We start from the raw sequence: 25,189 nt of genomic DNA, 5'->3' as shown, positions 1-25,189 counted from the left end.
AGTATTCGAGAAACACAGCAACAGGTGTTAAAGCGAGAAAACAGAGCTGCTGTGATTTGATCACTGTTGTAAACACATACAAATGATAAAAAACGATCTGCACTGATGTTTTTGTTAGGAGCTTTAGGATGACATTATGTGATGTCTACGCGTTTTAGTTTCACGTGTCTGAGCAAATGCTGTTCATCGTTGTGGTGCAGGGCAGGCAACATTCTCATGGTGTGCCCTTCACTAACGAAACCAACAGACCTTCTCCAGTATGTCGTAACATTGTTCATAGTTCTATAAGCATCTGTGATAATGATTTCAATACTATATATACTGATAACAGAAATTAAACAAAAACTAATCAAGCATGACAATGAAGTATCATTGTTTAGATGATTACATACTATCATCCATCCATTCATTCATTCATTCTAAACCACGTCGCCTTCCATTTTACAAAGCAAAACTCAACTGTGTCGTGTGCAAAAACATGCATTGTATTCATGAGCATTGTGTTTTGCACGTGCATTTCTACGGATGTTGTATTCAAGAGTAGATAACTCTAACGCAACCCATAGGATGGCCAATGTCATATCTGGGTTTTAATACCACATCTGACCATTTTAAGAATATTGTCTATAAATACTTCATGTTCATACCTCACTGGCTGTTGCTCGTCCTTTTGTGAGGAGTATATTTGTTTCATTGTTTATGTTTTCCTTTCACAGCTCTAGACACTGTTTACACCTTGGGGGTGTTTTTGTCGTCTTTTTGAAGATTCATTTTCCCATAGTATGTTGATATGCGTCAGTATCGTGACTGAATGGGACTCCTTCACCACTGCTTAAATAAAATTGTTGTTTGTTTTGTGTGTTTTTTCCTGTGTGTTTTTTTTTTTACAATAAGTTTATAAATTGTATATTGACTTTGATCATCATTCACCTATACTATTTTTGACATCCGACAGTCGGTGTGTTTTCGTGCTGGAATGTCGTTAAATATACATTATTTCTGTTTATAATTATGGGATATATAAGAAATAGAATACTAAATGATGACTGTTAGAAACCATTTATCTTACAACGAGTTGTCTCAAAACGTATCTAACGCGCGAAAGTGAGTTGGGCAACACTAGGGTTAGAAAGGGGTTGGTGGTTGTTACATTGCTAAAACGGTGTATAAAGTCAGAGCGAGTAATTTAAATATTTGAAGCAAGGCTGAACATTACAGATATTTGGAAGGCACAGAGTACACAGTAACCACTGTTCGGATTGCGTGAATGTTCCGTGGATGTAAACCTCGACATCTGTTACTTTGTACGCATAATTATGACGCATTGCACGAAGGGACTGCCTCATAATCTGTTGGATCGATAATTTTACTATAGTGAAGTGCGTTCAGGAGAGCTAGCGCTTGTGAACAATTTAATTGGTTTCCAACCTATCCTATCCTATCCACAACACTCACTTAACGTTAGGCGTAAAAACTATTCTTCCTAACGACTGCAAGCTCTCGACCACCTGAACACATATACGTGCGATAACATTTTAAAGACATACGACTGGCTGCTCCTGGATGATGACCAGGTCACCAATGCCAACCATCCAATGAAAACAAAAACCCCACCAGTTATAAATGTATGTCAGGAACCACCTGCCAACGGACGGTCTTTTCGGTGTTACGTAAATCCTGGTGGAAGATGACATCACAATCGGGTGACGTCATTAGCGAGCACACACCAGCCGGCGAGACGATCTTGTCGGCATTACGCAAATCCTGGTGATAGATGACGTTCACAGCGGGTGACGTGTTAGTGAGCACACACCTGCCGACTAGTCGGAAGTGGGCCTTAACCCGATAACGCCGACGCGACGACCTCAACGGCATTATGCTAACCTCCGATCTGAGATCTCGCCCTTAATAATGACAACAATCACCGCTTGTGAGCGTCACGGGATAATAAGAGGAATTAGAAACGACCCTGACCTTGATGGGCGGCGACTAGTAATAATTATGAGCAGAATAACAACAGAACGGACGTGTCGTGGGGGAAACTCGCGTTTCTCCGTTCATCAAATAGTGTAATTACCATCTGCGGCAGGGAGGCCAGACAGGGGAAACACGGCCTTACAACTTGAAGAGAATATATCCGCCACCGTAATCACCGACAAATCAATATATGACGGGCAAATTAGAAACATCAAAAACATCCCTATTTGCTCAAAAGTCATATCCTGCAGATAATTGTTATTCCGACGTGTTCGCATAATTTGGTCAGGACAGTCAGAGTAGACGTTACGTCGACTTGCCAGTTTCATAAAACGTCGTATGCCTAGTTTTGCACGTACACGTATGTCTGCGAATGACAAATTACTAACAGTACAAATAATATAGTTCGAAATGTACACATATAAAACAAATTCTTCTCTTCCTTAACGTATACTATTTGTCGCGATGGCGAGCTTTTAAAAAAGAAATAATGCCAAACACATGATTATGCACGACAGGTTAATAGTTAACTATTCCAGTCAGTGCCAACGGTAGCCATACCCATCAGAAATTGCAACAGAAGCTTCCTCTTTGTGTTGGATTGGTTACCAGAAAGACCGCGACATTAATGTACTAAAAGCCTAGAAAAAGATGAAAAATCCGCTTTTTGCATAAATCCAAGATGGCCGCTATAAAACTTCATCTGACCATATCTTGAATTCAAATGCATATTTTATTACTGTTTTTAAATGCTATTTTATGTTTTTTACGATCAAAATAGACAAGTTGTAAATTACTTGGGCTGTAACTTTGCCAAATATGGAAAATGTCAGTTAAAATAGCTACATGTTCACTAATTTATATGAACAAAAGTTATGTACATGAGTTTCTGGAATATTATATTATATACAAGATGTAGTTCAGTACCTTATTTTGTGTGGTACCTTACCATAATATACTGAAGACATAATTCGATCAAAGATAGCAAACTTGTCGGCAAAAACAGCCTGACAGAACGAAGTGTTCGTTTTAGCTAAAACGCCTAAATCCATCTCCAGGTGTTTTTTCTACTGGTATTAAGCGATTTGGTTTTATTTTTTTGTGAGCTTATAGTTGAAGGTATAATGCTAATATTTCATAGACAAAGTTAAGAATAATTGTGGCGAGAAGCCGCTATTATGCAACATTGAGACAGCACACACCTGTATTATCCCGGACAGTGTGTCAATGGTTAGGTGTTAATAATTGTGGCGAGAAGCCGCTATTATGCAACATTGAGACAGCACACACCTGTATATCCCGGACAGTGTATTAATGGTTAGGCGTTACTAGTTAGCGAGAGTGACGTGATATAGCGACCTTTAACACCCACACCGAGCAGTTAAAACTTACTGTGGGTGGAGACCGGTACCGATGACTGACTCATGCCGATAACTGAAGCACTCCACAGAGGCCGGATGCGCGCTACGACAATTGGTTGTCAAGTCTGCACAGAACGTCCAATTAAGGCTTAAACCAGCAGGATCTAATGGCGCCACAAACTGTATCCAAATGTGAACCAACTACCCAGTCAGCCCGAGGGCAGCAAGTGCTTGACTCTCCAGTGAGGATGAACGCAAGGTGAAACCTGATATAAGATCCCTGGTCGTTGTTGTGAAGCCATAGAAAGGTCAAGTTATTAACAGGCTGGCAGAATAGTCAGTCATTAAGAATGTTTCAGATGCGGACACAATTGTAGATACACTAACGTGACTTAATCTCCACCGAGAAGATTCGACCCAGGGTGTTTGTGGTCATGAGTCAATGCTTTATCAATTCTGTTGATGGGGAACTTGTTAAATAAATAATATAATACGTTAAGAGAAATGGTGTCTGATGGACACGAGTTTAGTATTTGTTTATTACATATTTTAATAAAGCATGGTTAACATATTACACAATGGCTTGTACAGTTGTTGTGTGTGTGACAAAAACAGAAGCAAGCACCAAGTGTGTTAATTTCAGTGGACGGTTTCCATGTTAACACGCAGCTCATCCACAGTACAGTGGTTAGCAAATCAGATGTCTTTGAATTGACAGCTAACATAAACTGTGGCATATCGCCGTGTCTGTAATCTGCACAAACGTGTGTGCCGAAATTTAAGCGGGTGTGTGTGTGTGTGTGTGTGTGGGGGGGGGGGGTGTGTCTAGACTGGCGTGCGAGGTTTATAGGAGGCACGTATTACGCCCCTGGAAATATACTGAGAAAAAGAAGAAAATGTGCTTGCATAGCGGGGGGGGGGGGGGGGGGGGGGGGCGGCGTGTGTTTTCGAACGCCAATCCCTCTTCCACACACGCGCGTGCTGCCTTCTTGGTGTCAAGTCACTGGAATGTTATAGCTCGAGATGAGTAATCAAACAAATAATAATTTCTCTCAATTATAACACGTCTCTTGGTTTGTTGTGTGACTAAGTGGATAAAACCATGTATTCATTAAGACACCGAACCATTCATTATTTAAAAACTGAAAATGTAATCTGTTCACTTCACCTGTAGTAATTAATTAGTTTATTTATTGATTAATCTAGTGTAACAAACACCTGTGTTACCTCTAACTAAGACAACTTGCGTTATAACGATAATGTCATGTTAGAAAAAACATCGGATGACCTTCACAGAAATGTTAGACTGTTTTCAAAACAAAGCACAGAAAACGTAAAACAAAACAAAAACACCCCCAACAACCAAATAACACACACAGTGTCACAGACAAAACCAAACGTATTAAACACCTGACAACCAAAAAACACACACAATGTCACAGACAAAACCAAACGTATTAAACACCTGACAACCAAATAACGCACACAGTGTCACAGACAAAAACAAATGTATTGAAAACCCGACAACCAAATAACACACACAGTGTCACAGACAAAAACAAACGTATTGAAAACCCGACAACCAAATAACACACACAGTGTCACAGACAAAAACAAACGTATTAAAAACCCAACAACCAAATAACACACAGTGTCACAGACAAAAACAAACGTATTAGAAACCCGACAACCAAATAACACACACAGTGTCACAGACAAAAACAAACGTATTAAAAACCCGACAACCAAATAACACACACAGTGTCACAGACAAAAACAAACGTATTAGAAACCCGACAACGTATTAAATACCCGACAACCAAATAACACACACCGTGTCACAGACAAAAACAAACGTATTAAAAACCCGACAACCAAATAACACACACCGTGTCACAGACAAAAACAAACGTATTAAAAACCCGACAAACAAAAGCAGAAAAACAGAGGAAAACAAAAATAGCAACAAACAAACATAAAACGAAATCCCAAACCAAATTAAAAACAACAACAAACAAACCAACAACAACACAACATAAACAAACAAACAAATAAATTTAAAAATCCCATCAACATAAACAAACAACCAACCAAAAATAAATAAATAAATAAATAATTTTACCCCCCCCGCCCCCGAAGAAAAAAACCCGGCAAAAAAATGTAAAATTCCACAACAATATGTTGTTCTTGTCAAAATGAGAAAGCACGCCACCTATGTCATATGTGGATCGAATAACCGCTAATAGGCATGTCATTTAGCCAAAGCGGAGAAATATGACTCGAAATAGTCTCATTATATTGACGTTCGCGACACGATCACAAGCCGAGATGACAAGAAACTCGGAGAGTTTTCTTTCCTTCGTGTATTTATCAATATAATTGGAACTATTTTCGTCCATGCTTACCAGTGTCACGTGACAGTGAAGCGATATTTCATGTACAGAGTTATTTATTTGAGAATGACTAAGATCTGTTTATGAGATAGACACGTTGGTAATTCGCTTCGAAATCGATATTGCGTGACATATTTGAATACATATTTATAAATGCGTGTGGCAGGGCTTACTGCTTTTTGTGAGTACTACATTGTACAGAAAGGAAAGGAATCCAGTTACATCATATCTCAAGAAAATAAAAGAAGATACCCCAGGCCCCACCACAAATTACAAGCAAAGCACGCTAAAACAAACACACAATGCTTTTTTGTCGGTGCAAGACGGCTGTATTGACTAGTGAAGGGACGAGACACTAGAGATCATGTATTGACCAGTGAAGGGACGAGACACCAGAGATCATGTATTGACCAGTGAAGGGACGAGACACCAGAGATGATGTATTGACCAGTGAAGGGACGAGACACCAGAGATCATGTACTGACCAGTGAAGGGACGAGACACTCGAGATCATGTATTGACCAGTGAAGGGACGAGACACTCGAGATCATGTATTGACCAGTGAAGGGACGAGACACCAGAGATGATGTATTGACCAGTGAAGGGACGTGACACCAGAGATCATGGAATCATTCCCTTTTTACCAAATACCCATTGGACTCTGCATTGTGCAGAGATACGGTCTTTTTTGTGGATAACGATTTTGTCGTTTAAATTAGTACCACAGTTATAGACATGAATACAGTTTCTACGTGTTGGATCCTTGGAGTATCGACTTAGTGATCGAAAGAAGGTACAGCGTGACATTTAAAACATTGTATAGGTCAAATCGTTACGCAAGATGGAATTTGAAACCAGAAAATTAATGCATGTAATGGAATCGTCCTGTCTCTCCTCTGCGGGAAATATTCTTCTTTGAGAATGTTATTTGTGTAATTCGTGACACTCTGTCGGCTTATGATGATCGATTACCTTTAGAAAGCCTGCGCCATAGACGGGCCTTGTATAAAGATGAGCTGGACAAGGATACACTTGCTATTGAAAGACTGCGGGAGCTGCAGAGAGGCGACATGTTCCTGCATAACAATGCTCTAGCTAATACAGCGCATATTTCACTTTCAGCACAACTTACTATTGACTCAGACTGCTTCCCTGAAGTTCTTAATGCCCTGCCCTGGCGCACCCAGTCTTGTACCTTTTTGTCATAATTAAATATAGGTTGTTTGTGTGTAATTAAGTCAACCACATATAGACAACAAATATTGTTTTGCCATTATTCAAAACGCATATTTTTATAAACAAGAAACAATTTATATTATTTATAAACTAAACAATTCATGTAAATGTATTTTACATGTAGGTTTATCAACGAATGTATTGTCATAACAACCATAGCATATTATTAACTATGTTACTATTAACAGTCTTCAATTAGAAGCATAAATGCGAAGGTAAAACATGGCTATAGAAATAAGGAGTTTGTATTTACTACAATGTTGAGGACGAAATGCCCTGCAAGATACATGACCCGATGATGCTAAAATACTCTTTAAGTTGTTTTGCTGACTTATTTCGGTTGAGTTGATTACAATGATTGTTTCTAATAGTGTCCACCAAGGCGCGCAGCTGGGGACGGCTCGACCATCAATCGATCAAACGCGCTCCAAGTCAGCGCAGGTGCGTCAGCTTTCGTCGGAGCAATTTACTAAAGCAGAAACATGATTCGAAAGAGAAAAACAAACAGACAGGAAATGTGCTGAAATTGCAACAGGTGGTAGTAGAGGGGAGTTTGGCCTTAGAGCAGAAGTCTTCGCTCCTTGAAAGACTTCCTTGAGAGAATGTGATGTCAGTGCATAATGTTTCTCACTACTAGAAACGTCGAAGAGACTAAAAATAAATATTGCATTTTGTTGTATTAGAATATCAGTGTCTCTTTATCTAATGTGTTTCCGATCTTCCTAAAAATAATTTCGTACGTACAAAAATACACCATCGTCTCATTTCAGTTGGCGTATTTTGTTGTAGAAATTTGCTGCTTCTTCTAGTTTTTTGTTTTTTTATCGCTGGCCTCCTCGGTTTTTTCTTTCATTTAAAGTCCTTTTTTTTTCATCATCATCATCATCATCATCATCATGGGCGGGATTTAGCTCAGTCGATTGAGTGCTCGTTTGAGGTGCTTGCGTCGCAGGATCGAATGACCTAGTTGCATCCATTCAACTGGTTGGGTTTTCTCGTTTTTTCGTTCCAGCCAGTTCACCACAATTGGTCAAAGGCTGTAGTATGTGTTTTCCTGTCTGTGGGAAAGTGCATATAAAAGATCCCTTGCTGCATTAGGACAAATATAGCGGGTTTCCTCTGATGACTACATGTCAGAATTACCAAATGTTTGACATCCAATAGCTAATGATTAATTAATCAATGTGCTCTAGTGGTGTCGTTAAACAAAATAAACTTGTCATCATCATCATCTACTTCTTCGTCATGGTGATCACCATCTACTTCATCATTTTCTTCTACATCATCATCATCATCGTCATCATCATCGTCATATCACCTTATATTGTCCTTTCATTTTATCTCACTGTCCCAATCCCCATATTTGTTTAGTCTTTCCGTTCTGACAACCGAACACCTAATTATTTTTCACATGCCACGTACTTTCCTCTTGTAGTATCCATGCACATATTTACAACTGTCACAAGAATTTGTCGTGAGATTAGTGATGCCGCTCATGAGATTGTTCAAAGGTCGCTTGTGACATTGCTGAGAGCTACTTGCAAACACCTATCAAGCTGAACATCTACTAACCGTCTTATGTTCTTGTAGTGCAATGTGTTCTGTCGTACTTTAAAATACACTGCCATTGTCTAGTACCGCAACACCAAGGCCGTCTTATGTTCTTTAGTGCAATGTGTTCTGTCGTACTTTAAAATACACTGCCATTGTCTAGTACCGCAACACCAAGGCCGTCTTATGTTCTTTAGTGCAATGTGTTCTGTCGTACTTTAAAATACACTGCCATTGTCTAGTACCGCAACACCAAGGCCGTCTTATGTTCTTTAGTGCAATGTGTTCTGTCGTACTTTAAAATACACTGCCATTGTCTAGTACCGCAACACCAAGGCCGTCTTATGTTCTTTAGTGCAATGTGTTCTGTCGTACTTTAAAATACACTGCCATTGTCTAGTACCGCAAAACCAGGGCCGTACCTAATCTAAAATAACCAGGGGAGAGGGTAAAATAAAAAATAAAAATAGGGCAGCGTAATTATACAGTTGTCTCTAGATATACAAAACGGCATTTTCAAGCTAAAAAGGACACTTTTTGCGTATGTCAGGGATGGGGGGATTTTCCTTTGCAGCACTACGCACGGCCCTGAAAACCGATTAACAATCGAAGTTCGTATCAGCAGATGTCACCACCATTAAAAAACGTTGACGATAACATAATGACCATCGCCAGTTTTCAATCATTATTTTCCTACAAAAGAATAGCAAGAATTATTGCTGTCTGGGTCAAGGCAAAATCACTTGTGCATAACAATATTTGTTGACATTACTTGAAATTGTTTTCGCGAAGTACACGTTGCTCAGATCCATAAAGTTTACTGTATAACCGTTCCAAAGACATTAGCAGAAAATCCCGCTTACATATGACCTACATATTAAAATGCTTTTTTGTTGTACTTGCAAACATATTTCAGGAAATGGGAAGGGTCTATTAACGTAACCACACCCACTGGAGGTTCATGCACGCCAACTCTGGACACGAGTTGTGTTGCATGTGCCAGCAACTTTGTCACAACATTTAATTCAGTTCTGCACAATCTTTAATGATGAGGAAAACGAATGGAAATCGTGTCACTTGATTAATTGATTGATTGATTCATTCAATCATTCATCCATTCACTCATTAGTAGTTATTTTCGTATACAACTTTTTGTATACAACGTAGGTTCAAGTACGCTATCCTGGACACGCACTTCAGCTATCTAGGACAGTGGGTTAGTAGTTAGTGAGAGAAGATGATGCAGTCATTTTACCCATTGAGTCGTTAAACTCGCTATGATTAATAGTAAACAAGTAGAGCTGATTTAAATCAGATTGTTCTGGATGGGATCCAGTAGCGGGAAGCGAACCCAGTACCTACCAGCCTTTGGCTTAATCTCTACACCACCGAGGCCAGTACTTTACACACACTGATATATACACTGCAGTGAACGGACAGCGGCCTGGATCTAATCTGTCTAATTTGGCATTAAACATATTGTCGATGCTCTAAGAAGAACAAAACAAAACAATAACGACACTGTACCCGATATAAAAGACTAGTAAGTAGCTGCTAGTGTTGATACGTTCACATTGCCTTCAGGCACGGCGGAAGCAAGTAGACATTTGTGGGTGGGGACTGATTGAGATCGAGGGCAAAAAGCAAAGCTTCTATGGGGTTCAGGGGTATGGTACCATATAAAAGTTTGAAAACTAGATGTCCTGAAATGCAATTTCCTGTACCTTATAAGTACAATTCATCTGTCTTAAAGGGACATTCCTGAGTTTGCTGCACTTTTAAAGATGTTATTGACTAACAGAGACTTTGTAATTACATAAAATATTAGTGGCTGTATATTAAACGTGTTTCTGATCGTTCTAATATTTGTACTAGGTTAAATTTCATCTTATTTCCTGAACTATTATGTTTTCGTACGTACGCCCCTGCGCGTGCTGTAACCTCACCGTGGTGCAGGGGTGTAACATTCTCCTTGAGAATGGCCAATACAGCACAAATTGAAATTTTGAGTAAAAGTCAGTATCTATTTGTGATATTTGTATTTTTGCACAGTTCTTTACACTGTTTTTATTTAAATTTTGAATTTTTATATTGATGTTGATCATCACCTTATTTGTTTGCATTACCATAGTTTGACACCCAATAGCCGATGTATTTTTCGCGCTGGGGTGTCGTTAAACATTCATTCATTCATTTATTCATTCGTACGTACGAAATTATTTGAAGACAAAATCCAGTTTGGGCTTCTTACAAATATTAAGACGACCAGAAAAACACAGAATATACAGACACTGATATTCTAAACAAGAACATATATTTAATATGCAAGTTTAATCTTAGAAATATTTTATTAGTCGAAAACATCTTACACTGCAGCAAACTCAGGAATGCCTCTTTAAGATTTACTACCAATATTCTTTATTCAGAATTATTGGGGACAGGGGACTAGAGACCCCCAGCTCCCCCCCCCCCCCCCCCCCCGCAACTGCTCCGCCGTGCCTGTTCTTTCGGCGTTTCCGGAAATGGAGAAAAACTAAATAATTTACGACGTATTTAATTAGTACAAATTACTTGAGTGAGTATCTATTCAAATTGTTTTGTCGTTAACGTTGTTGTTTTAGTTTAGTTTTGCTTGCTGGTTATTGTTCCCCCCCCCCCCCCCCCAATGTTTAGTTTTGTTCGGGGTGGGGTTGGTGGGGGGGGGGGATAGGTGAGGGTGGTGGTAATGTGATTTATATGCAATTTCAAATTCATCCTTTTTTCCTTTTGTTCTCTCTACTTTCCTTTTTCCTTGTATGCTCTTTCCTTTACTGTCCGTTTCTGTTTCTATTCATCCATCATTTCTTCCATCTATCAATATGTTTCTTGTTTCCAGGAGTCTTTCGCCCGCAGGTTGTGTTTTTAAACCCCATACTCGAGTAATTGGTTTTAATACAAGTTATTGACAAACACATCACGGTCTCGTTTGTAGCGACTCTAGGCAGTTTCAGACTGGGAATCGATGCTGTAGATCGAGACTCACTTCCGCTAGTCGGGAGTCATTAGCGACTGAGCCATTTTAAGAAGGTGCAGAGCGTCTTGGGAATGCGACCGACTGTCTGGCGACTTACGCCAAGTTCTTAGGCTGGATCAGTCGGCCAGTAAGCGCGCAAAATAGTATTACTCGAGCATAACATGTTTAACATTTCAGAGCCAGTGGCGTAGAATGGGGTGGAGGGGTGGGGGGAGGGGTCACTTTTTAAAACTTTTAAATTTTATAAAAGCATACTACACACATACTTATATAGATACAATATGGGTTGGCCGCCCCAATATAAAATCTTGACTGCGTCAGTGTTCAGAGCAGCAACAGCGAGACAGACAAACAAACAGACATGCACAGAAATACTGACAAAATGCAATTTCCTCCAACTCTCTTTTCTGAGTTGTCCACGCCATTACAAAATTCTGTTACAACTTCCAATACGATGGCAGTCTCAGTTTAGTGCTGTGAAACCGCCTGGTATCCTGGTCCTCTGCCGCTAATAAAGCTGGTCTGACCCACGGCACTAACTAACGATAGGCGTTAGTATGGAGTAAAACAAGTGGTTACAAGTACCTCTTAGCAATGTCAAAAGTAACCACTAATCGCTACATGAAGTGGTCAGACTAAGCCTACAGCAAAAGCTAATTGGAAATACCAGGTATATGACAGGCAGGCCCACAAGAGTCAGAGCAATTGTCGCCGCTGGAGACACGAGGACTAGGATGTGGAAAAGAAGTTGAAATATAGCATTAGTTGCCAGATAGGGTTAATTGCCAGATAAGATGAGTTGAAAGATTGGATGAGTTGAAAGACAGGATGAGTTGAAAGACAGGATGAGTTGAAAGATAGGAAGAGTTGAACGATAGGATTAGTTGAAATATAGGAAGAGTTGAACGATAGGACGAGTTGAAAGATAGGACGAGTTGAAAGATAGGAAGAGTTTAAAGATAGGATGAGCTGAAAGATACGAAGAGTTGAAAGATACGAATAGTTGAAAGATAGGACGAGTTGAAAGATAGGACGAGTTGAAAGATAGGAAGAGTTGAACGATAGGATGAGTTGAAAGATAGGATGAGTTGAAAGATAGGAAGAGTTGCCAGATAGGATGAGTTGAAATATAGGATGAGTTGAAAGATAGGATTAGTTGAAATATAAGAAGAGTTGCCAGATAGGACGAGTTGAAATATAGCAAGAGTGAAAAGATAGGAAGAGTTGAAAGATTAGATGAGTTGCCAGATAGGATGAGTTGAAAGATAGGATGAGTTGAAAGATTGGATGAGTTGAAAGAAAGGATGAGTTGAAAGACAGGATGAGTTGCCAGATAGGATGAGTTGAAAGATAGGATGTGTTAAAAGTTATGATGAGTAGAAAGATAGGATGAGTTGAACGATTGGATGAGTTGAAAGATAAGACTAGTTGAAAGATAGGATGAGTTGAAATATAGGACGAGTTGAAAGATAGGATGTGTTGAAAGATAGGATGAGTTGAAAGATAGGATGAGTTAAAAGATAGGACGGGCTGAAAGATTAGATGAGTTGCCAGATATGATGCGTTAAAAGATTAGATGAGTTGCCAGATAGTATGAGTTGCCAGATAAGGAGAGGTGAAAGATAGGAAGAGTTAAAAGATAGGATGAGTTGAACGACAGGATGAGTTAAAAGACAGGATCATTTGAAAGATAGGATGAGTTGAAATATAGGATGAGTTGAACGACATGATGAGTTAAAAGACATGATGAGTTGAAAGATAGGATGAGTTGAAATATAGGATGAGTTGAACGACAGGATGAGTTAAAAGATAGAATGAGTTAAAAGACAGGATGAGTTGAAAGATAGGATGAGTTGAAATATAGGATGAGTTGAAAGATTAGATGAGTTGCCAGATAGGATGCATTAAAATACTGGATGAGTTGAAAGATTAGATGAGTTGCCAGATAGGATGAGTTGCCAGATAGGATGCGTTAAAAGATTGGATGAGTTGAAAGATTGGATGAGTTAAAAGATAGGGTGGGGTGAAATATTAGATGAGTTGCCAGATAGGATGAATTGCCAGACAGGATGAGTTGAAAGATATGATGAGTTGAAAGATAGGACGAGTTGCCAGATAGGATGCGTTAAAAGATTGGATGAGTTGAAAGATTGGATGAGTTAAAAGATAGGGTGGGGTGAAAGATTAGATGAGTTGCCAGATAGGATGAATTGCCAGACAGGATGAGTTGAAAGATATGATGAGTTGAAAGATAGGACGAGTTGCCAGATTGGAAAGAGATGACATAGAACTTAAAGGAGAGAAAGGAAAGGGGGCAGTGGCCTAAAATATATTTTTAAAAGCAACAATCTTGATTTTTGTATATTTATTTGTGCATATGCGTCTTTATTATATCCTAATACTAATAATAAGCGCACGGTTCTAAACATTGTCGTTCTGGTATATTTGGTCTACTGTTTTACCAGTAACCTGGTTACATCAAATTGTGAGGTCCCATCGGCACAGTCACACGTTTGTTCGAGGAGTAGATCGAGACTCACTTCCGCTAGTCGGGAGTCATTAGCGACTGAGCCGTTTTAAGAAGGCGCAGAGCGAGGAGTTTGTGATTTTGACTTTCTCGTACGTTTGTATGATGTTGTATGACGATGTCCACTTTTGTAAAATTAGTAACTGGTGGTGATACACTAATTTATCGTCTTCTTAAACTGTTCCCTGTCCCCTCCTATTCTGTTTGCAGGAGAAGACGTATACAATATGCATTACTGCATTTTCGGTAGAAGTAGTCTATGTGGCTTAAATTTTCTTCGCCTCTGTCTTTTTATGTGTGTTTCTTTCTCTCTATCTAGAAGACGAGAGACTAAGAATACACCAACAACACACACGTAAAAGGACACCATACTAGTCGACAAAAATAAAATAACACATCGATCCAAACGAGAATAATCAATTTGAAATAGAAAGCTGTTACTTGTTCGATATTGAATAGGACACGATGTTCTAGTGGAAAATCCTTAACGGGCTATTAAATAGTGGTTACTTCAGAAATACACACACTACACCCACTTTGATCACCCAGTCACGCGCTGTATACTTTATTTCTGTACTAGATAAAATGTCCAAGGTTATAAATCATATGGAAATCCATTTGCCGCGTTAATGTTAACTTTCATATGCAATGCCAGGATGGTTTCCGATTGCCAATTAAATGATAGCGACATATTAAATCAAATCATATTGTATACAGTTATAATACGGTCATCAAGTGATAGCAATGCAAAAAAACTAATCAGCAGATATATGTCATTTGTTTTACTGCCAAATGGAATTATAATGTCTATACACTGTCAATAATTTGATTTCCTTAAATATATATACACATACATACACACGTATACATAGATACACTTTTTATGGAAGCTTCGATAGCTCAGAGCGTATCGTGGTTAGTCTTGCAATTTGCGGGCGATTCGGTGCCACAGGTTCGAGTCTCAGTAACGGCATGGGACAATTTGTGAGGCCAGAAAAGATTTAATTATCCCCTGTGCCAGTGCGTTAATATCTATGTATGTAACAGTCAACCTCGACATACATACAATATATAGATATTCATACATCAATACATACTAGCCAGTGCCAGGTCTGCCCACTGTTTCATGCACGTAAGCGGGATCGACCGCGCAAGTTGTAGGCCCCATGCATATGGTTGAGTTAAAGAACTTCCTTTTTATGGAAGCTTCGATAGCTCAGAGCGTATCGTGGTTAGTCTTGCAATTTACGGGCGATTCGGTGCCACAGGTTCTTTCCCAGCAACGGCATGGGACAATTTGTGAGACCAGAAAGGATTTAATTATCCCCTGCGCCAGTGCGTTAATATCTATGTATGTAACAGTCAACCTCGACATACAATATATAGATATTCATACATACATACATGGATGTCTGTATAGCTCAGAACGCATTGTGGTTAGTCTGCAATTTGCGGGCGATTCGATGCCACAGGTTCGAGTCCCAGCAACGGCATGGGACAACTTGTGAGGTCGTAAAGGATTTAATTATCCCCTCCGCTAATATCTATGTATGTAATCATCAACCTCGACATACATACAATATATAGATATTCATACATGCGTACATACATACATACATACATACATCAATACATACATACATGCATGCATGCATACATGCATACATACATACACATATACACACATATATGCATACATACATGCATACATACATACACATATACACACATATATGCATACATACATGCATACATGCATACATACATACATGCATGCATACATACATACATACATACATACATACATACATACATGCATGCATGCATGCATACATCACTCCCGCAGACAGTTACACAGACGAACGCACAGACACACATACAATTGTCCTACACTTTATAAGTATACTCGTTATGGGTAGTGGCCGTCTCTATAGACTCCGTGTTGTGCAGAGATACGATTTTAAATACGTTAGCGGTTTAGTTCTCTTGTAATACCTCTGAAAGAATTATGACATTAAAGGAAAGTTTGTTTTGTTTAACGACACCACTGGAGGACATTGATAAATTAATCATCGGCTATTAACAGTCTTTCACATAGCTGATTGTTGTGTCCACATTCAACTGCGGTTCAAACCTCGGTTATATCGACTACCTCTACAGGAGTTCTTAGACGTTATTTGTTCGATCTTCCATCTATGAACTCATTATTGTATAGGTACATTATCAATTTAATGACGAAGCATCATCGTTCCTTTTGCTGTGAAATTTCGTTTCATTTTAACGTGTTTCTTTTGCTTACATTCAATTAACATTTCAGACACTGCTAATGGCGCACCCCAGAGCTAGGAAGTAAGTCTGTTCAGGACAAGGGTTTACAACGAGAGAGAAGTCTGTGTCGAGGTCTTACATCTCCTTACTCAAACTGTTAAATCTGAACATCAAAACCGTAATACGTTATCAAGGCCGTAACTTGGCGTAATGCAGAGTCGAATGGACATGTGCCAAAATAGTGGATGATTCCATGAATCTCTATCTGGTGCCTCGTTTACAGGGCGACAGCCACTCCCGAGGAGATACTTTACTGGAGATTGTATCCCTCTGGCACCGCCACAAAGAGGACTGCCACTCACAGACTAGTTTTACTAAACCAAAACTAGCACATGACAGAGCTCACTAGAATAGTTACTGCTGTGATGACATGCACTCATGAACAGTGGTGATATCAGGTTTTCGCGAAAGGGAGAGCATATTCTGTCCCACCGGTTGCATCCATCATGAGTACTGTCATCACAGCTGTCGTCTGTCCCACCGGTGGCATCCATCATGAGTACTGTCATCACAGCTGTCGTCTGTCCCACCGGTGGCATCCATCATGAGTACTGTCATCACAGCTGTCATCTGTCCCACCGGTGGCATCCATCATGAGTACTGTCCCACCGGTGGCATCCATCATGAGTACTGTCCCACCAGTGGCATCCATCATGAGTACTGTCATCACAGCTGTCGTCTGTCCCACCGGTGGCATCCTTCATGAGTACTGTCCCACCGGTGGCATCCATCATGAGTACTGTCATCACAGCTGTCGTCTGTCCCACCGGTGGCATCCATCATGGTACTGTCATCACAGTTGTCGTCTGTCCCACCGGTGGCATCCATCATGAGTACTGTCACCACAGCTGTCATCTGTCCCACCGGTGGCATCCATCATGAGTACTGTCCCACCGGTGGCATCCATCATGAGTACTGTCCCACCGGTGGCATCCATCATGAGTACTGTCATCACAGCTGTCATCTGTCCCACCGGTGGCATCCATCATGAGTACTGTCCCACCGGTGGCATCCATCATGAGTACTGTCCCACCGGTGGCATCCATCATGAGTACTGTCATCACAGCTGTCGTCTGTCCCACCGTTGGCATCCATCATGATTACTGTCATCACAGCTGTCGTCTGTCCCAACGGTGGCATCCATCATGAGTACTGTCATCACAGCTGTCATCTGTCCCACCGGTGGCATCCACCATGAGTACTGTCATCACAGCTGTCGTCTGTCCCACCGGTGGCATCCATCATGAGTACTGTCATCACAGCTGTCGTCTGTCCCACCGGTGGCCTCCACCATGAGTACTGTCATCACAGCTGTCGTCTGTCCCACCGGTGGCCTCCACCATGAGTACTGTCATCACAGCTGTCGTCTGTCCCACCGGTGGCCTCCACCATGAGTACTGTCATCACAGCTGTCGTCTGTCCCACCGGTGGCCTCCACCATGAGTACTGTCATCACAGCTGTCGTCTGTCCCACCGGTGGCATCCATCATGAGTACTGTCCCACCGGTGGCATCCATCATGAGTACTGTCCCACCGGTGGCATCCATCATGAGTACTGTCACCACCCGGTGGCATCCATCATGAGTACTGTCCCACCGGTGGCATCCATCATGAGTACTGTCCCACCGGTGGCATCCATCATGAGTACTGTCCCACCGGTGGCATCCATCATGAGTACTGTCACCACAGCTGTCATCTGTCCCACCGGTGGCATCCATCATGAGTACTGTCACCACAGCTGTCGTCTGTCCCACCGGTGGCATCCATCATGAGTACTGTCATCACAGCTGTCGTCTGTCCCACCGGCGGCATCCATCATGAGTACTGTCACCACAGCTGTCGTCTGTCCCACCGGTGGCATCCATCATGAGTACTGTCCCACCGGTGGCATTCATCATGAGTACTGTCCCACTGGTGGCATCCATCATGAGTACTGTCCCACCGGTGGCATCCATCATGAGTACTGTCCCACCGGTGGCATCCATCATGAGTACTGTCACCACAGCTGTCTTCTGTCCCACCGGTGGCATCCATCATGAGTACTGTCACCACAGCTGTCGTCTGTCCCACCGGTGGCATCCATCATGAGTACTGTCATCACAGCTGTCGTCTGTCCCACCGGTGGCATCCATCATGAGTACTGTCACCACAGCTGTCGTCTGTCCCACCGGTTGTATCCATCATGAGTACTGTCACTACAGCTGTCGTCTGTCCCACCGGTGGCATCCATCATAAGTACTGTCACCACAGCTGTCGTCTGTCACCACCCGGTGGCATCCATCATGAGTACTGTCCCACCGGTGGCATCCATCATAAGTACTGTCACCACAGCTGTCGTCTGTCACCACCCGGTGGCATCCATCATGAGTACTGTCACCACAGCTGTCGTCTGTCAATTCATTTAAAAAAAAATGAAAATAAATGTGCAAGAGTTTCACAACAGAGATTAAATAGTATGCACAAGTTCAAATAGAATAAGCCATCAGCTTGGTTGGTAGCCGATACCAGGTTAACCACCCAACACCTTCCAGCCTAACGTCCGATGGTTTACCCCCCCCCCCCCACACCACCCTCCCGCTAGGACCTGCTTTGCCATAACAAAACTGAAATCTGATCGGCTGATGTTTACTTGGCAGCTACAGGAAGACACACCCACGCTTTCCGCGATCACGCCACTGCCCCAGCGTCCGTCTGTCCAGGCACCTCTGGTTTTTAGATCCCGAGAATGGCCCAGACCTGAAGGCGCCCAGCGCTTGGCGACATAATCGATTGACCATGCTGACATAAATACGACACGCCAACACGTTGCCCTGAAGCCACCAACTAAACTGTTAGAATCTGACCCGATTAATTCACATAATTTGTCCTGCCATCGATTTTCCTGTTATTTTTGCGACGCCAGCTGTTCCGCGCATGCTCGCCACACGTGACTGACTTCCGCAATGTGAAGAGACAAGACGATGGTGTTTACGTTGCGTGACTTATCCTTGTTTTTGTCCAAGAGAATAAACCTGTCCTATTTTTTTTTTCTGTCACCAATGATATCCTTTACAACACAAATTACGATTCCTAAATATAAATTGTGTACAGCTAGATTTAATTGGCAATACAAAAACGAGAAGAAAACAATTAATAAAAGGCAAGGTTGCTCCGCAGTTAGTCTGCTGAATGGAAGTGTATTTTGTTTAACGACACCACTGGAGCACATTGATTAATTAATCATCGGCTATTGGATGTCAAACATTAGATAATTGTTACTCGTAGTCATCAGAGGAAACCCGCTACATTTTTACTAATGTAACAAGGGATTTTGTTATAGGCACTTTCCCACATACCTGGAAGCACATACCACGGCCTTTGTCCAGTTGTGGTGCACTGGTTGGAACGAGAAAAGACCCAATCAGCTGAATGGATCCACCAAGGTGATTCGATCCTGCGACGCAAGCAACTAAAGCAAGCATGGAAAGGTTTTCTTTTCATTGTTGTAGGGGTGGGGAGGCTGATGTAGCTCGAATTAAACAACAATTATCGAATACCCGACTCTGCATAACGCTTATTTATATCTGCATTGCTACCAAAGAGCTATACAGGGTTCCACACGAATAGCTACGCACGTGGACATAGATTACAACTAATAAGTGAGTTTTTGCAAGAATCATTTCCGTCGTTGCAGCCCGATGATTTGGTTCATCGCGGGGGGGGGGGGGGGGGGGGATCCAACACACTATTACCTTATAATAAGACATTTAACTTGTCCTGGAAAGGTTTAGTACTTTATTCAGCCAGATTCATGGTCGTCATGTCACGTGATACCATTATGGTCCACTCTTGAACTATGGCTTTGTAGCCATGAATAACACAAAAATAAATAACTTCGTTCATTAATAGTTAGTTATTTTGTTTAGCGACACCGCTAGGACACATTCATTTATTAATCATCTGCTTTTGGATGTCAAACATTTGGAAATGTTTACATGTAGTCTTAGAAAGGATAACCTACTACATTGTATAGTAGCAAGGGATATTTTATATGCACCATCCCACAGACAAGATAGCACATCCCACGGATTTTGATATACCGGTCGTACTATACTACCTGGAACGAGAAATAGCTCAGTGGGCCCACCGACGGGGATCAATCCCAGATCGATCGCGCATCACGCGAGCGCTTTACCACTAGGCAACGTCCCGCCCCTTCACTTGAGTATGTCAAGCTGTTGTTTTCCGTTTCCATCCAATAACTGTAAATCACAAACACAGCTAACAGTTCTATAATGCGCTGCGTTTGCTGTGAACGGACATCATCTTCTCTGTTACAAGCACTATTCTGAATTTTCTGTCTAGTCAGACTTGCGATTGCCCCCCCCCCCCCCCCCCCCCCGCCAACAAAATAAACACTAGTACTTATCCTGCGTTTTTCTGTTGATTATTTTTAGGTTTTACGTTTTTTAAAGCACTGTCTTAACCTAACATGTTTAAAAGTTAACCTCAAATTCAGGGTGGTGACAGGTAGAGGAACCTACGTTACAGACGTCGTTAAAGCATTGGATATTGCATATACACCAGCCTTTTACTCATAGCTGGTTTGGTTGCTGGTAGAAACCGTGTAGCAAATGCATAATCATCTTCAGTTGATTGGCTTTTACTCATAGCTGGTTTGGTTGCTGGTAGAAACCGTGTAGCAAAGGCATAAACATCTTCAGTTGATTGGCTTTTACTTATAGCTGGTTTGGTTGCTGGTAGAAACCGCGTAGCAAATGCATAAACATCTTCAGTTGATTGGCTTTTACTCATAGCTGGTTTGGTTGATTGGCTTTTTGAAACTTTCTTTCTTATGGGGCGATCACACTGGCCCGAATGAGCTTCCGTTTGTTTTCCGTATACGAAAGTGGTGTGATTTTTTAAACTGGCCGAATGTCCCTTCGAATGTGTTTTCCCCAATGTATCACCGAATGCTTTCCGTTTGTTTTCCGAATGTTTTCAGTATGGTTTCAGAATGCTTTCAGAATAGACCGAATACTTCCCGCATGTTGACTTCGAAAGGTTTCCTTTCCGAATGCTTTCCTTATGCTTTCCGAATGCTTTCCGAACACGGCGAATCGATCTATATAGAATGGACCGAACTCTTTCCGCATGCTTTCCGCAAGGGTTCGGAAAGCGTTCGGAACGGGTTCGTCATGTTCTATGTCCATTCGGGGTGTTCGGAAAGCATAAGGAAAATACTGTACAGTCTGGAAGTGTACGAGCAGTTCGGAAAATGTTCTGAAAGAATACTGGAAGGGTTCTGGCTATTCGTTATACATTCGGTGGGATAAATGAAAAAAAATCCGGAAAGGATACTGAAAACGTTCGGAAAGCATTCGTCATGTTCTAGGTCCATTCGAGGTGTTCGGAAAGCATACGGAACCCAGCACCTCCAAATTTTCATTCCGAATGCACCAAGAACTAGACGCATGCTTCCCGAACGTTTTCCGTACATGCCGTATGCTCCTAGAATGCTTCCCGAATACACATGGGACGCCACATTCGGATGGTCGATGAAAATTATTTTGAACATGCTCAACAAATGTTTTTAGCTACCGAATGCCGTTCCGTATGCATCCGTACGGAGCCGAACAGCCAGTATGCTCCTAGAACACACCGAATGCTTCCCGAATATGATCCGTTCGCTCCCCGAACACCCAAATTCCTATTCGGAAAACAAACGGAATGGCATTCGGGCCAGTGTGATCGGGCCATTACGAATCATAGCACCTGCCTGAAAAAACAAACATCGTGCACGTAAAAACAAACATCGTGCACGTAAAAACAAACATCGTGCACGTAAAAACATTTGTTTATGTCTGGTTATGGTTGGAAGGGTATATATGTCTCTTGAATCTGTTTTTGATAAGCATGTCACCACCACGTAATGTGAGCATTCTAGGCCGTGGCTTAGCCCTGACATGGCTGAATGATGGCGTGTCCATGAGTGTCACAAGTTATTAGATAACTAAAAGAAACAACACATAAAACCAATATAAGTTTGCTACATTTATTTACATCAGCAAATAATAATCATATACACTCACACATTTCAATCATTACTCAAACCATAGGCCTATTCGTCATACATCAGTGCACACTAACACAACCCCTCACACCCAAACCTTTCTCTCCATCACACATTTAACTAATTTCACCAGTCACCATCTTAGTACAGATGATCACCACACTACTCAATATTAATTACACACTAATACTACTCAATGTATTAAGTATATATCACATCACACATATAGCACCGCGTAATATTTAAAATATTACGTATTCAAAATAAAATATCAGTGTCCACTTATGACTTCATATATCTTCATTAAAACAGTTCTTTTATAACGCCCAAAGTCACTTATTTATATTAACTAATTAAGCAGTATTGCACATACTACTTTCTTCCATTATAAACTATCACTGCTAATGTTTCAACACATACATGAGCACGTTGTTGACTAATAAAATTATGAACTAATTGCACAACTCATCCTTTTCTTCACCTTCCGCATTCACCACACCTCCATTATTATACTTGCACAGTATAATAATAAAATTACAAAACAATAATCCGTTGTTTTTATGTTACCCGAACATGGCTAATAAATAGCCCACACATGGAACTTCATTTCCACATTACCACCACACTACACTCTCTTGTGTACCACTCCTCCACGAATCACCACACCTCCACAATCTCAACTCTCAGCCACCTATTCATCCAGGCAAGCCATCTCTATAACTCTGGATACATCTCCACACAAGCAAGCCATCTCTACATCTCTCAGTAGACACTACTTCTGTACCATCTAGAACAGATACCTCTTACAGTGCTGTAACCAAGATACACTTAATTACGATGATGTAACACCTTATTATTCCATACACGTTATATACCAATCAACTTCATCCCTTTACTCAATGTCCACATTATACAAGTTATACTAAATATTCATTATTCACATCTTTATAAAATTAATATGTCATTACCATACTACTACACTTTAACATAATACAATTATGTTTTATAACCATCACAAAATAACAATACATACTAAATATCAAGTATTTAATTACTTATGGTTTAGAATTAACCCGAACTATAAACACCAAAGTCTTTCACAAACTTCTGTCCAACTTGCACAACTCTTGTTCACTATTCTCTCTCAAAAATAAATCACACTGCCCCAAACAATAACTAAGTCATCTCTTTTATCCACACAGTCAGCTTTTCAGTTACCTTTCCACTCACTCCTGCTACAAGCTATAACAATACAAATTCCTACCTTGCTAATTAATCCCATACCAAGAAACCTTTAATTTCACGATCCAAGCTATGACTAATCTATTCCATTTCTCTCAACTGTACAACCTGTATTACCGTATAATTGATAATAAGTATTATACTATAAACTTCATATGTACAACTAAAAATACCACATGTGTACTAATAAACATAGTATAGTAAATCTACAAATAATTACTTTCAAATCACATTCTGCTCTGATTACCCTTGACTTGTGACAATGAGCTTAGTAACGAGACACCTGCAAGTGAGCCAATCCATCATCCAACGGTTGCCAGAGTGATTCTGTACCCCAGTCAGAGAGAATGAGCTATTCAGTGTTCATGTAGTCGTTAACTTCGTGTGACTAGTATATAAAGCACTGTGCGGATAAATACATTTGGAATGACGGTTGGCCCAATTATTTAAAATTTTGTTGGCCATTAAAAGAAATAATTCGTACGTACCAAATATTAAGATGTCAAGAAATACATTTTATACAATGATATTCATATTCTAAGCTAGCCCGAGTAGTCTGACTGTAGTGTGCTTGACGGACTTTTGGACAGATATTGAGCCTTTACAGTCAGAGACCAAGCTATGTAATGTTCGGGCAATCGCTACCTCAATATCTGTCCAAATGTCCGTCTAGCCCTATACAGTCAGAGACCAAACTATGTAATGTTCGGGCAATCGCTGCCTCAATATCTGTCCAAATGTCCGTCTAGTCCTATACAGTCAGAGACCAAGCTATGTAATGTTCGGGCAATCGCTGCCTCAATATCTGTCCAAATGTCCGTCTAGCCCTATACAGTCAGAGACCAAACTATGTAATGTTCGGGCAATCGCTGCCTCAATATCTGTCCAAATGTCCGTCTAGTCCTATACAGTCAGAGACCAAGCTATGTAATGTTCGGGCAATCGCTGCCTCAATATCTGTCCAAATGTCCGTCTAGTCCTATACAGTCAGAGACCAAGCTATGTGATGTGCGGGCAATCGCTGCCTCAATATCTGTCCAAATGTCCGTCTAGCCCTATACAGTCAGAATACTCGGGCTATTTGTTGTTGTACATAATATATACATTTGAAAAGGGGTAACAATGGCACAGTGGACTCTGAACTGGATTAATACCAATTGAATAGAATAGATGTTTAACGACACCCCAGCACGAAAAAACATCGGCTATTGGTTGTCAAACTATGGTAAATGCAAAACATTGGATTCATACCCAATTCCGAAATGTGCTGATATACATAAAGTGTTGCATTTTGCAGATTTTCCCCAAGTTACTGAACGGAGCAGTGATCGTGCCGGTTTGCGCACAAATACGGATTACAAAGATACCGGTATAGAATCCACTGTATTTTGCAACTATAATAAAGTACTTTTAACAACGGTTCTAGGTTTTGTCACCGAAAGCTATTAAGGTTTCATAACTAGCGTTCCACGTGGTGTTAAATAATCTACTTCTGTCTACAGTTCACTA

At 40.8% G+C, this 25,189-nt stretch overlaps 1 protein-coding gene across 2 annotated transcripts in view; it reads left to right on the top strand.

Moving 5' to 3' along the window:
• The window catches only part of LOC121372445 (synaptotagmin-6-like), a 64,935-nt gene that overhangs the window by 19,192 nt on the left and 20,554 nt on the right, over window positions 1-25,189 (top strand). The gene's annotated exons all lie outside the window — the stretch shown is intronic.

Source organism: Gigantopelta aegis, chromosome 4 (assembly GCF_016097555.1).
Source record: "Gigantopelta aegis isolate Gae_Host chromosome 4, Gae_host_genome, whole genome shotgun sequence".
Classification (NCBI taxonomy): Eukaryota; Metazoa; Mollusca; class Gastropoda; order Neomphalida; family Peltospiridae; genus Gigantopelta; species Gigantopelta aegis.
This window is presented reverse-complemented; position numbering and strand designations above follow the sequence as displayed.